This window comes from Rhincodon typus, chromosome 26, assembly GCF_021869965.1.
Source record: "Rhincodon typus isolate 14 chromosome 26, sRhiTyp1.1, whole genome shotgun sequence".
NCBI lineage: Eukaryota > Metazoa > Chordata > Chondrichthyes > Orectolobiformes > Rhincodontidae > Rhincodon > Rhincodon typus.
In genome coordinates, this window is record NC_063357.1 from 14,731,913 (window position 1) to 14,745,245 (window position 13,333).

Sequence of the window (13,333 nt, forward strand, 5' to 3'; positions counted from 1 at the left end):
GTGCTGCTGTCTCCTCTGGAGGTGCTGGCTGTGGAGGTGGAGGGCGGAGCTGTGTCGGCGTCGGCGGTGGGCGGAGTTGCGCCGGCGGTGGGCGGGGTTGCGCCGGCGGTGGGCGGAGTTGTGCCGGTGTCGGCGGTGGGCGGAGTTGCGTCCGCGTCGGTGATGGGCGGACCGGCGTCGGAGGTAGGAGGAGCGGGGTAGGCGGCGGCAGTAGCGGTGAGGGTGGTCGCGACTTCAGTGTCGGTGGCAACGGCAGCGATGGTGCTTGCTGTCCCGGAAGTGGGGAACCTGGCGGTCACGGATCTTTTGTATCATAACACAATCTCTAAGATTTGAAAAAGTGCTTTTATTTTAAAAAAAGATCAATCGAAGAAGGTGGATCGTTTGTAGACTTCAGGAATGATAATTTATTGATCACTGATTGAGAAGGAAGTAAGTGTTTGTGTTGCCCAGTTAATGAAAGTCTCATTCCTTGGTTTTGGAGTTTCTGCCAGCTAATATTGCAATGGGTGTCAGAATTGTAATATAGAAATTTATTAGAAATTTTTCCCCTGTTTGGATGTGATCTGAATGTATGTTAACATTCTTGATGAGCACAACATATTAAGTATTTTTTATTAAATATCATTTAAAAAAAATTTCTACAGCCTCATTTCAACAATTGTTTTCAATCACAGGTATCTCTCACCATGATAAGGGGGTTATGACAATCCATTAATAAAAGTGTGTTAATATTGAGTGTTTGCTGAATGAAAGCACAGTTTATAAAATTAATTCTAAAAGGACATTAAAATAGTCAAGCTCTGTGTCAGTATAATGACATGTACACAACATAATGAAATGTAACACAACTATGTAGAAGAACAAACAATACATTTCCTTCTTTACAGACTTTGAGGGCAGATTTTCTGCTCTTGGTGTGAAAATACAGCACCTGCTGCTTTGCTTAAATTCTGGTGTGTGAGGTTTCCTGTGGTTGTTGTCTGGAAGATATTGAACTGCAGGCAGGTGAGCTCTCAGCCAATACAGAGTCTGAGCTGAAAGCTTGAACTTGTGAAAAGATATTGGGAAGGAGCACAGCCACTTAAAAGTAATTAACCACTAATAAGGGTAATAATTCTGTTTCTATAACACATGTTGCAGCAATTTTCCAAAGCCTATCTTTGGGACATGAAGGACTTCAAATTATTAGTAATGTTAGATCATATGGGATTCAGGAGGAACTTGTCAGTTGGATACAAAATTGGCTTGGAGGTAGAAGACAGAGAGGGATGGTGAAGAGTTGTTTTTTTTTGGATTGGAGGCCTCTGATCAGTGCTGTTTCACATTTGTATAATGATTTGGATGAGAACATAGGAGGTATGGTTAGTATGTTTGTGAATAATACCAAGATTGGTGGTATATGGACAACGAAGAAAGTCATCTAAGATTACAAATAGATCTTGATCAATTGGGTCAATAGGCTGAGGAGTGGCATATGGAGTTTAATTTGGATAAATGTGATGTATTTATATTTTTGTAATACAAACAAGGACAACTAATGGCAAGGCCCTGGAAAGTGTTGTAGTATAGAGAGACCTAGGGGTTCAAGTATATGACTTTTTTTTTGTTTTGAAACTTGTGTCGCTGGTTGATGAGGTGGTTTAAAAAGGCATTTAGCACACTTGCCTTCACTGCTCAGACCTTTTGAGTATAGGAGTTGGGATGTCATACAAGATGTTGGTGAGACCTCTTCAGGAATATTATATCCAGTTCTGGTCACCTTCTTATAGAAAAGATATCACTAAACTAGGGAGGGTTCAGAAAAGAGTCAGCAGGATATTGCCAGGACTGAAGTGTTTGAGATATAACAACAGACTGCAAAATCTGAAATGTTTTTTCACCTGAAATGTGGGAGGTTGAGGAGGTTAAAGGTGAATGACAACAGTCTTTTCCTTAGGGTGGGGGAGCTCAAAACTAGAGGGCATACCTTTTTTAAGGTGAAGAGAAAGATTTTTAAAAAGGACACAACTGTTTTTACACTACGTAGTTCATGTGTGGAATGAACTGCTGGAGAAAATGGTGTATGCAGGTACAGTTACAACATTTAAAAGATATTTGGATAAGTTCATGAATAAGAAAGGTTTGGAGGAGTATGGGCCAAATGCAGGCAGATGAGAATAATTTAGTTTGGGAACATGGTTGGCTTGGACTGAAGGGTCTGTTTCAGTGCTGTATGACTCTGCCTCTATAATTCATGTTTGTGGGGTATTGATGGAATGATTTTTGTAATGTGATGGTAGTGACTAAATATGATTTTTTTTTTTTCTTTTTTGTTGTCTATTTTTGTTTTCATCCTCTGACCTTGATATCTGGAACCTTTTCATAAACCAAAGTGGTGTTAAAGAGGAAAAACAAAACCTTCTAAAAATGGCTGCAGTGAATACCTGGCCGCTGTTAGAGCCGTGCCTTGTGAAACTGTCAATAAACAAGAAGCTGTGCAAGTTAAATGAATAAATTCAAGAGACTGAAATCAGTCAATCAGTTCTGTATCTCCTGTTTTGATTTACCCATATGATAAATTTCATATCCTGGAGATAAAAGACTCAGCTGTAGTTTCTGTTTTCACTTCATTAAATCTTGTTTGTGCCCAACTCAGGAAGTTTAAAAAGTGAGGAGCCTGTTCACTCCTTCACCTGGTTGTAACCGTGGACAGGTTAAAATAGGCCCAAAGGGTACATTGACTTACTAACTACACAGAAGTCAACAGAATGGGAGATAACAGTTTGGTCTTTATGTTGCCCATTCTTGTAAGACCTTGCCAAGGTAAATCCACCCAACCAGGTATGTGACTACATGTGCATCCAAAAGTTGGAAAAGCATCTGCTGCACATATGCTGTTTGTTGGCCAATACCAATACCTCACAGTTCTTTTATGGCTAACTATGCATAATGCTGTAAACTTTATGACCAAAGTCTCGATGTAGTCACACTACCAAATTGTTTTGCCTATGAAAGTAATGTAATTCAACTTAATTGCATTTTTGTGAACAAAATGTTCCTGCAGTCAGAATTAAAACTCTTCCAGCTTTAAATGTAAACTTGGAGTGTAGTGACTTAGGTCTAATAAACAATCTCTAATTGGACAAGGCACTTACCTTTTGGAAGTTTAAAGCTTTGAACTGAGTTGCACAGTGTTCATATTTTGTAATCTAATAGTAATGGGCAGAATCTCTTTCCATAAAGTAGCAAAGTACAGGGAAAAAGCCCTTCAGTCTGTTGAGTCTCTAGCACTTTGCCCATAGCAGTGGCAGAGTTCTCACCAGCTGATGAGTCCGATTGTGGCCCTTTTCAGGAAGGTCAGCCACCACTCAACAATCAGGCAATGGTAAAGTCATTGGTGAGAAAAGCCGTCCTACAATTAATTCCTTACGGATGGAAAGTCCATCTAGTGAGAGCTTTTGGCCAATCAGAGGCCAGTAGCTCTTTCACTCAGCAGCTACATGGAGGCTGTGGCTTCTGTCAGAAGAATACCTTGTAGAGTTTCAGTATCATGTACGACCCAAGTCAGAAGTAAGTAATGTGATGGTGGGGTATTGCAGGTTGGGATGTTGGGGTCGGGGAGAAGCAGGTGCAAGGTGGTGTCTTTCGTGAGCATCATTCAATTTAAATCCTCCAACTTCATGCAGGACAGGGCTACTAGTTAATATGGCATGATGGCATTGCATAGACAAGAACAGGTCCACAGTGGAGATAGGCTCAGATCTCAGAAGTCATTAATGTTTGGTGAAGGTAATCCAGGCCATCCTTGACTGCAAAAGCAGTCAGTCACTGAAAGAAACCGATGTTACAGACCACCCTGAGCTACACATGCAGCCGTACACCAAATCACGCAAATAGTGATTTCTCAATCAACCTTGTGTTAGAAGTATTTTGTGGTAGTACCATAACTCTGGTCCCTTGTTGCTCTTGGAAAACGGTCTGCCAGTGGGTTAGAATAACACTTCAATGCACAGCAAAAGCTAAAAGTATGGATTTATAAATCATCCACTCGCTACAGGGCTGTAGTGAGTGATTTACTGGCTGCCACATAAGAACTCTTTGAAGGTTCTTCAGCAGAATCTTCCAAACAAGTGACTTCCACCAACTACAAGGTCAAGAGCCACCATGTGTATGGGAACATTAGCCTCCCAAACCTCTCACCATTCTGACCTGGGCACTGTTTCTTACTCTGTTTTTAAAATCCTGGAGCTTCACATATAAAGCCCTGTAAAAGTACCACTGCCAGGCAGATTGCAGAGCTTTAAGAAAGTAGCCTGGCATCATCCTGTCAAGGCAACAAGCAGTGGGTAATAAATGCTGGCATTAGTAGATCCCAATTTTTTTTTTTTTTTTGTTTTGTAAAACAAGATCCACTACTTTCATAGACGCAGCCCATTGGGTGACCTTGCTGACTTTGTGGAAAAACAAACCAAGGTCTTTCTGCAAAGAACTGCTACAACCGTGATCTATGCAATATAATGAGGACAGGACATTTAATAAGATGCAAGAAAACAGGACACCAACACTACTGAATTGGCACTCGTGACCTTGAATGAGACTCACATCCTGCCAACTCTATGCTGCGTTAAACTTCACAATGCATATTGTAGATTGTACGCAACACTGTCACTGCGTGGGTGTTGGAGGGAGTAAATATTGAAAGTGGCAGTGGGATGCTAATCAAGCAAGCTGCTTTTATCCACCTCTCAAGTTGGACTCTGTTGTTGGAGCTGCAATCATTCAGTCAAATGGAAAACATTTTAGCGCACTCCTGACTCGTGCCATGTAAATGGTAGACAGTCTTTGTGGAGTCACAGAAATATGATGGCAGCCATTCTTATTTTAAGAACGTGCTGTGCTGCTGAAAACTTGAAAGGAGTTTGTGGAGTCGGTTTCTCTGTGATTTTGGCAAGGATAGTTCTGTTCTTTCCCCATTTCATAAACATTCCCCTCATGGACTATCACTGTACAAGATAGGAAAATTATTAAGGAACTGAAGAGTAAACTAAGATTAAAATATTTAAAGGGTGTAAGGCAAATTATTACATACATGCATTAAGAATTTTTTGCAAAGTATAAAGTATATAGCCCTTAAGAAAATATATCATGAAACATTAACTATTGGCCACTTTAAATTAGCACTGCAGGCAGTTTTAATTAACATTTTTTTTTGGGAACCAAAGTGTTTCTGGGCAGGTCCTCTGCCCAATCTGCAAACCAAAGGAACTATATATCCTCCCTAGCTTACTGGGTGTGAGCGTAACCAGGCTCTCACTCAAAAAATGCAACAGTGAAATGCAGAAGGTGATTACCCACGTGACTTGCAAAATTTTAAGCCAATCGATTATTCTCTCTTGATTTGCCGAATTCCACTGAACCCAGCCAGTCTTTCTGGAAGTTGAACCATCTTGCTGTCCAAACCAAAAAACAGTCTGTTTTCTGTTGGCTTTGACATTGCAACTTATGTGGTTAAGCAATCTGAGAAATAATGTGCCCAGAACTATTTGCTTTCCAAACTGCACTGCCTCAGTTTTATTGCTGCTAACCTTTTTCATTGTTGACAGTAATGGTAAGTATTGCTGACTATTCATCCATGTAAAGCATCAAAGCCAAGTCACATTCAAGCACCAGAAACGTCTATAAATGATTCTTTTCCCCATTAAAGTTATTGGGAAGTGATCAGCAACTGAACCCTGCTTGTTTAGATTGTCACCTGCCTCTCACCTTACAGCACAGAAGCCAATTCAACTCCTTTTAAGTTACTCTTAACTACATTGACTAACTCACCACCAAATTGGAGCTTCCTCATTTGAAAGGCTTATCTCTACAGCGTGCTTGCCAATTCAGGAGGGACTTGATGCTCTGACTTTACCCAGGCTCAGATATAACAACTCAAAATCCATGCCTGGAGGCTATATGGATAGCTCCTCTTTATATCTGGTGTCAACAAGATGCAGCCAAGTACAAATCCTGAAATTCTCTCCTTGAGGGCATTGTTGGTCTACCTACAATACATGGATTGCAGTGGCTCAAAAAGGCAGCTCACCACCGTATTCGCATGGGCAACAAGACACGGACAATGAGTGCTGGATAGCCAGTACAGTCTATGTTCCATGAGTGAGTAAATAAAATAAAGAGTATGCAAGACTTATGAAATTGTTATCAGCATTCAGTGGTTGCCAAGGCCACAGAAATAGCTGAAAAATTCATTTTGAAGTGAAAGCAGACAAGAAATATAGACAGCATTGTTTAACATTTTTATTACAATCTGTCAATAGAATGGCCAACACAGTTACTACAGTAAAAATACAAAGGGCAGCTGAGAGTTATAGAAGCAAAGTTTTGATTTGGCAGCTAAAGACACAGTTATACATTAGAAGGTCTTTTCTATGCTTTTGGAAAACTGCATTTATTGTCTTAAAAACTGCAGTCATTGTTTATTTCATTGTATCAATTCAGAAAATGTCTCAAAGTTGTTGAAAGCACCATTTATCCTATCTTTTTAAAACTGGGTAGTCATAACTCTATTTACTGTTGGCATCACTCAGTGAAGATTTATTCCAGTCAACGTTGTAGCAGAGTCAAAATGATACTGAATTTCATGTTGTTTTGCTTGTCTACAAATTTTGTAAATACTATATATGAAATAAAACAAAGAACTATAGATGCTGGAAATCTAAAACAAAAACAGAAATTGCTGGACAAACTCAGTAGGTCTGGCAGCATCAGTGCAGAAAAAGCAGAGTTAGTGTTTGAAGACCAGTGAGCCTTCTCCAGAATGGATAGCAGCTATATAAGCTGTAATAAAAGGTGCTACATAAGCTGAAGATGGGGGTATGAGAGTTTGGAGGAGTGGAAGAAGTGAGAAGTAGGTGGAAATGGAGCCCAGAGAGAGAAAGAACTATATAAAGTTATACAGACAAAAGGAACGAATGATAGTTTGCCAAGCAGACTATCAATGGAGTGCAATGAAGGTTTACCAAGCTGATTCTGGGGATGGCAGGTCTGAAATATGAGGAGAGATGGACTAGGTTGGGATTGTTTTCACTAGAGTTCAGACGAAGGAGGGGGGATCTCATAAAGACTTATAAAATTCTAACAGGACTGGACAGTGTAGATGCAGGGAGGATGTTCCCGATGGTGGGTGTGTCCAGAACCAGGGGTCACAGTATGAGGATTCAGGGTAGGCGATTTAGCACGGAGATGAGGAGACATTTCTTCACCCAAAGAGTGGTGAGCCTGTGGAATTCATTACCACAGGAAGTAGTTGATGCCAAAACATTGAATGTATTCAAGAGGCAGCTAGATGTAGCACTTTGGGGTGACTGGAATCAAAGGTTATGGGGAGAAAGCAGGATTAGGCTATTGAGTTGGATGATCAGCCATGATCGTGAAGAATGGCAGAGCAGGCTCGAAGGGCCAAATGGCCTCTTCCTGCTCCTATCTTCTATGTTTCTATGTTAAAAGCTAATAATGGGGACCATGAAAAGGTGAAAATGCGTTGGCTGTGCTAAAAGCATGTGTGTGAAGTGCAGGTAGATCACACCAGGAAGGTGTGTCTGGGGCCTTGGATAGTCAGGAGGTTGGGGGATGGGGGTGGGAGTAAACGGGCAGGTTCTATACATTGTGATTGCAGTGGAAGGTGCCATGGGGGTGTGGGGAGGTTTTGGGAGTGGACCAGGGTGTTGCAGAGGGAACGGTCCATGTGGAAGGCTAACAAGGGAGGTGAGGGGAATATGTGTCTGAAGATGGCGGAAATGGCAAATAATAATCCTTTGAACGTGGATGCTGGTGAGGTAGAAAACGAGCACCGGGGGATGCTATCGCTGTTGTGGAAGGGAAGGGGAGAAGGCAGCAGTGAGGGAAATGGGTCGGACGCAGCTACAGGCCCTGTCAAACACAGTGGCAGGGAATTCTCGGCTGAGGAAAAGGATGGACATTTCTGGACACCTCTGTGGAAGGTGGCATTATCAGAACAGAAACGATGGACGAACTGGGAGAATGGAATAGAGTCTTTACAGGAAGTGGGGTGTGAGGATTTATTGTTACCGTAGCCATGGGAATCGGTGGGTTTGCAGTGTATATTGGTAGCCAGCCTATCCCCAGAAATGGAAACAGTGATGTCAAGGAAGGGAAGGGAGCAGTCAGAGATGGACCAGGTGAAGGTGAGAGCGAGGTGGAAATTGGAAACAAAATATATATGACAGTATCACTGAATATATTATGTTAGAATTATATGAAGATGAAAGAACCAAATTTCAAGATTCTGAGCTGGATTTGTACAATTTACAATCTCTCTCACAGTAGGTGCAGCTGCTTGCGTTATCTCGGCATCTTCACTATAACATATTGATGTTTCGTTTGAAAGAGCAGAGTGGTTTCTTCAATGTAAACTTCAAAACACTTTCAGTTTAAATACTTCCTTGCTAGGAGTTCTTCTGTTCAAATATTTCAGCCAAACGAGAAGGAATTACTTCTTGCAAATACCATGAAATATTAGTAAAATATGAATAAAATGTTTGGCAAAGCTTTGTAAAGACATTAAGACAAAAACATCTCAGTTTCAACGGAGGTATTACATACATGCATGCAAGGGTTAAATATTTTCTTTTCTCATTTCGAACTTTCAACATCAATGTAGTTCACAAACCACAACCAGTAAATTTTCCTCAAAGAAAAAAAACCCTCGATGATCAGTCTGAAATAAGTACAAAGCAACTCTTTTTTTTAAATGTTGCAATTGCTCCCAATTTCTATACTGAAAACACTGGCTAATTTGTGTAAATTCCTCAACTATCTTTTCCGTGATTGGCCCTATAATGTATCAGTTGATCTAGTCATGGGGAGTATTGAAGGCTCACCACATCCCAGGTGAGGGGTAAGGTTGGGAAGGCAGGATCTTCATGGTAACCTTAGCTGGTACTGGAATTGACCTCACACTTAGAAAATCAAACTGTATTGCAAACCAGCCAACCTCCAAGCAATTGGTAACACATCAGAAATCCCAGACTGAACCTAATACCTTCTTGGCCTGTGTAGTTTAATTATTCCCTCACTTAATCTACTAAACCATTGGAGTATGTAACCTTCTAATTTGATCATAGCCAATCATATTGGAATTCCAAAACAAGGAAATTGAACTAGACATAACACAGTGTGGAGCTGGATGAACACAGCAGGCCAGGCAGCATCAGAGGAGCAGGAAAGCTGATGTTTCAGGTCTGAAAATTCTGAAGAAGGGTCCCGACCCAAAACGTCAACTTTCCTGCTCCTCTGATGCTGCCTGACCTGCTGTGTTCCTCCAGCTCCACACTGTGTTGTCTCTGACTCCAGCATCTGCAGTTATTACTACCTCCAAGGAAATTGAACTGCTATTTTGATAGTTTTATACATCGTGAGGTGTTTGTTGTAGAGTAGCTATGGGCTTGTGTTCTACCATGATTCGTAGTGGTCCTGGGAGTCTTGTCAGTTCCGATTATGTCCTTGATGTAGGGCAGTGTGGCCAGTGTGTTAGGGCTTACAGTGTCCTCCTGTTGCTGTCTGTTTAGTAGGCACCTGTTGGTAAGTCGTTGTGTCTGCAAGCAATGCCTGTGCTTTCTTAACGTATTCTGGTTTGTTCATAATGACAGCCAAGCGCCCTTTGTCTGCTGATAGGATTATGATGTTTTTGTCTTGAGTTTATCGAGTGCTTTTCTCTCTGTGTTCAGGTTGTCCCCTTTGTTCCTTCGGTGTAGAGTGCGGATTATAGTTTGTCAGATGGCTTGTTGTGTTTCGTCCGTGAGTCTGTTGTCTTTTAATGTAGTCTCCTACTTTTAATGTAGACGCCTCACCACATACTTCGTCTTTAATCGTCAAGTATACAAACAGATCAATGGTATACCAATGGGGGTCACCTATCTCAGGACTCATTGCAGAAGCAGTCATGCAAAGACTAGAAAGCACCACCCTCCCCCGCATTCAACCTAAACTGTGGATCCGGTATGTAGACGATACATTTGTCATTAGTAAATGCAACAAATTAGAATAGACCCACCACCTCATCAACAGTGTATTTGCAGGGATTAAATTCTGGAGGGAAGAAGAAAACAACAATCAACTCTCGTTTCTAGATGTTAAAGTTGAACGTATGACCAACAAGGAGTTCCAAACCTCAGTATACAGAAAAGCAACCCATACCGATCAAATCCTCAACTTCCACAGCAACCACCCCAACGTCCACAAACAAAGCTGTCTTAGGACACTATTTAAATGGGCCAGGACACACTGCAACACTCCAGAACTATAGAGGAAAGAGGAAGATCACCTGTACAAAATCCTCGCTATGAATGGATATCCCTCCAACTTCATCCACAGATGCCTACTAAACAGACAGCAACAGGAGGATACTGTACACCCTAACACACTGGCCACACTGCCCTACATCAAGAACATATCAGAACTGACAAGACTCCTACGACTACTAGGAATCATGGTGGCCCATAAGCCCACAGCCACGCTATGACAAACACTTACAAGGATTAAAGACCCCATTCCCACAACATACGGAACCAACGTGGTTTACAAAATACCATGCAACGACTGCCACAAACATTACACTGGACAGACAGGAAGGAAACTAGCCATCAGAATACATGAACATCAGGCTCGCAGCAAAATGGCACGACAAACTCTCCTTAATATTGGTACACTCAGACAATGAAGGCCATCAGTTCAACTGGGACAATGTAACCATAGTAGCCCAAGACAAACATAGACATGCACGAGAATTCCTAGAGGCACGGTTCTCCACTCATAATGCAATCAGCAAACATAAAGAATTGGACCCCATATACAAACCCATAGAGATCATAATCGGAAATGACACTACTCACCATAACAGACCAGACAGTACAAATTCCAAGCAGAGTAGAATAACATCGCTTCATCGGAGGCTCCACTGATGATGTTACCTTGCATGGTGACGAAACGTCTGAACGAAAGCAAGCCAGCTCGGCGAGCAAGTCAACAACCTCAGTTTTATATATTTTAATTTTCTGTTTCATTTAGAATTCAAACCCAAACCAAATCAAACCAGCATCGTACTGGTGTGCTGAGTTTTCTACTCAGTGTTGCATCAGAGTAATTGGGATAGTTAATTGGAGGTCCAAGCTAGGTTCAAATCCCACCTTGGCACCTAGTGGAATTTAAGATAAATTTGAAATATTAAACAAGCTAGACTCAGTAATGGTAACCATCATAACTATCATTTATTGCTGTAAAAGCCCATTGTGGTTCACTTATGCTCAAAAGGAAAGCTCCCATCCTGACCAGGTCTGGCCTACATGTGTCTCCATACCCACAGCAATTAGACTGCCTTCTAACTCCCTCTGAAATGACCTAGAAAGCCACACAGTGCATGTGCAATCAAGGATGAGCAACAAATGTTGGCCTTGCCAGTGATGCCCACATTCCATGAAAAAAAAAGTTTGTAAATGTTTGGTGTATCGTTGCACTGCTTGTTATGGATGTGTACAACATAAAAGAAACTTAAGTACAAGTTTATTGTATAGTTTTTGCTAATGGTTTGCAATTCCTTATTCCTGTTAAGAAAGACTTTCAATAGGTTACCCACACTTGGCAGTGCCGGGGAGACACTCGTCATTACTTTTAGTTAGAATAGTATTAATTACTACTTCCGGGCTAGGGAGAAGTAAAATCTATCATGGTTTCAACACTGGACCACTGGACTTCATGATCAGAAAAATACTCAGCATTGTCGCACAGAAATGAAGCAATGTGATTTGAAATAGATTCTTGAAGGGATCAAATAAAAGACACATTGTTGTTCAATGTTCATTTCAAAAATGTTTATCGGTTACAACTAACGATTGAATGAAGAATCTAATGATGGCAATGAACCCATTGCTGATTGTTAGAAAAACCCATCTGATTCACTAATGTCCTTTAGGGAAAGAAACTGCCATCCTTACCTGGTCTGGCCTACATGTGACTCCAAACCCACAGCAATATGGTTGACTCTGAACAGCCCTCTGGGCAATTAGGGATGGGTATGCTGTCTAGCTAGTGATGCCCTCATCCAATTAATGAATAAAAAAAATCTGGCCTGTTTGTGACTCCAGACTCAGAGTCATATGGTTGAGTCTTAGTCGCCCTCTGAAATGACTCACTCAATTCAAGCGCAATTAAAAATGAGCAACAGATGCTTTCCTTGCCAGTGACGCCTACGTTCCATAAAAGAATTAAGAAAAAAGAAAGCGTGAACCACATGCAAGTACTAATGATACTTACTGAAGTCAAATTTTATACCATAGTAACTGATACATATGAGTGCTGTTACTACAAAAGTTCCTCAGCAGTAGAGTTAGTAAGAACTGCCGATGCTTGAGTCAGAGATAACAGTGTGGAGATGGAGGAACACAGCAGGCCAGGCAACATCAGAGGAGCAGGAAAGCTGACATTTTGGGTCGGGACCCTTCTTCAGAAACTTCACTGACCAATCCCCAGCACTGCCTACCTGCACTCACCTATCACCATCCCACCTACCTTCCCCAGCCCCACCCTTCCTCTCTCTATTTATTTCAGAGCTCCCTTCCCCCTCCCCCCGTTCTGAAGAAGGGTCCTGACCCAAAATGTCGACTTTCCTGCTCCTCTGATGCTGCCTGGCCTGCTGTGTTCCTGCAGCTCCTCAGCAGTAGATCGTGCTTCCAATTGAACTCATTTTAATTCATTCTTGTTTCAATCTAAGTTTATCTAAAATAAGTTTAAGCACGGAACCCGGCTATTTGGCCCTCCAGATTTCTGAAAGGAAAGAAAATCTTAGAATTATTTGTACCTTTCATAACCTCAGAGCATCCCAAAGTGTTATTCAGCCAGTGAAGTTCATTGCAGTGTATTCACTGAGGTAATGTAGAAGCATATTTGTTCTACATGAACCTCCTCCTGTTTTCTATAATACTCAGGTCTCATATTTCAAATAACACCAGGATTATGGATTAATTGATTAGCACCTAGAATGAAGAATATAGGATAAAGATGGAATGAACATTCACAAGTGATGAGCAGCAAGCAAAAGCTATTATCAGAGATAGAACCAAAACCTTTGAGAATAAGTACTATTATCTTCAAACAATAAGCATAATTTTTTAGGAAAATAAGCAGACATTTTGCCAATAACTATATAAAAAAGTGAAATGCACTCTTTTTTTTTTGGCAGTTTCCTATGTTGGCTTATGGGTTTGAGTAATCTTTTAGTTTCTTATTTTTTCTTTGTTTTATGACCTTATGAAATCACTGTTACCTTCAGAAAGGCTGT

At 41.1% G+C, this 13,333-nt stretch overlaps 1 long non-coding RNA gene across 1 annotated transcript; it reads left to right on the forward strand.

Moving 5' to 3' along the window:
• Positions 1–228: 228 nt before the first annotated feature.
• On the forward strand, positions 229–2,582 carry LOC125486197. Its single transcript, XR_007264888.1, has 3 exons — positions 229–432; positions 891–1,008; positions 2,376–2,582. It is a non-coding gene; the product is annotated as an uncharacterized LOC125486197 (long non-coding RNA).
• Positions 2,583–13,333: the final 10,751 nt, after the last annotated feature.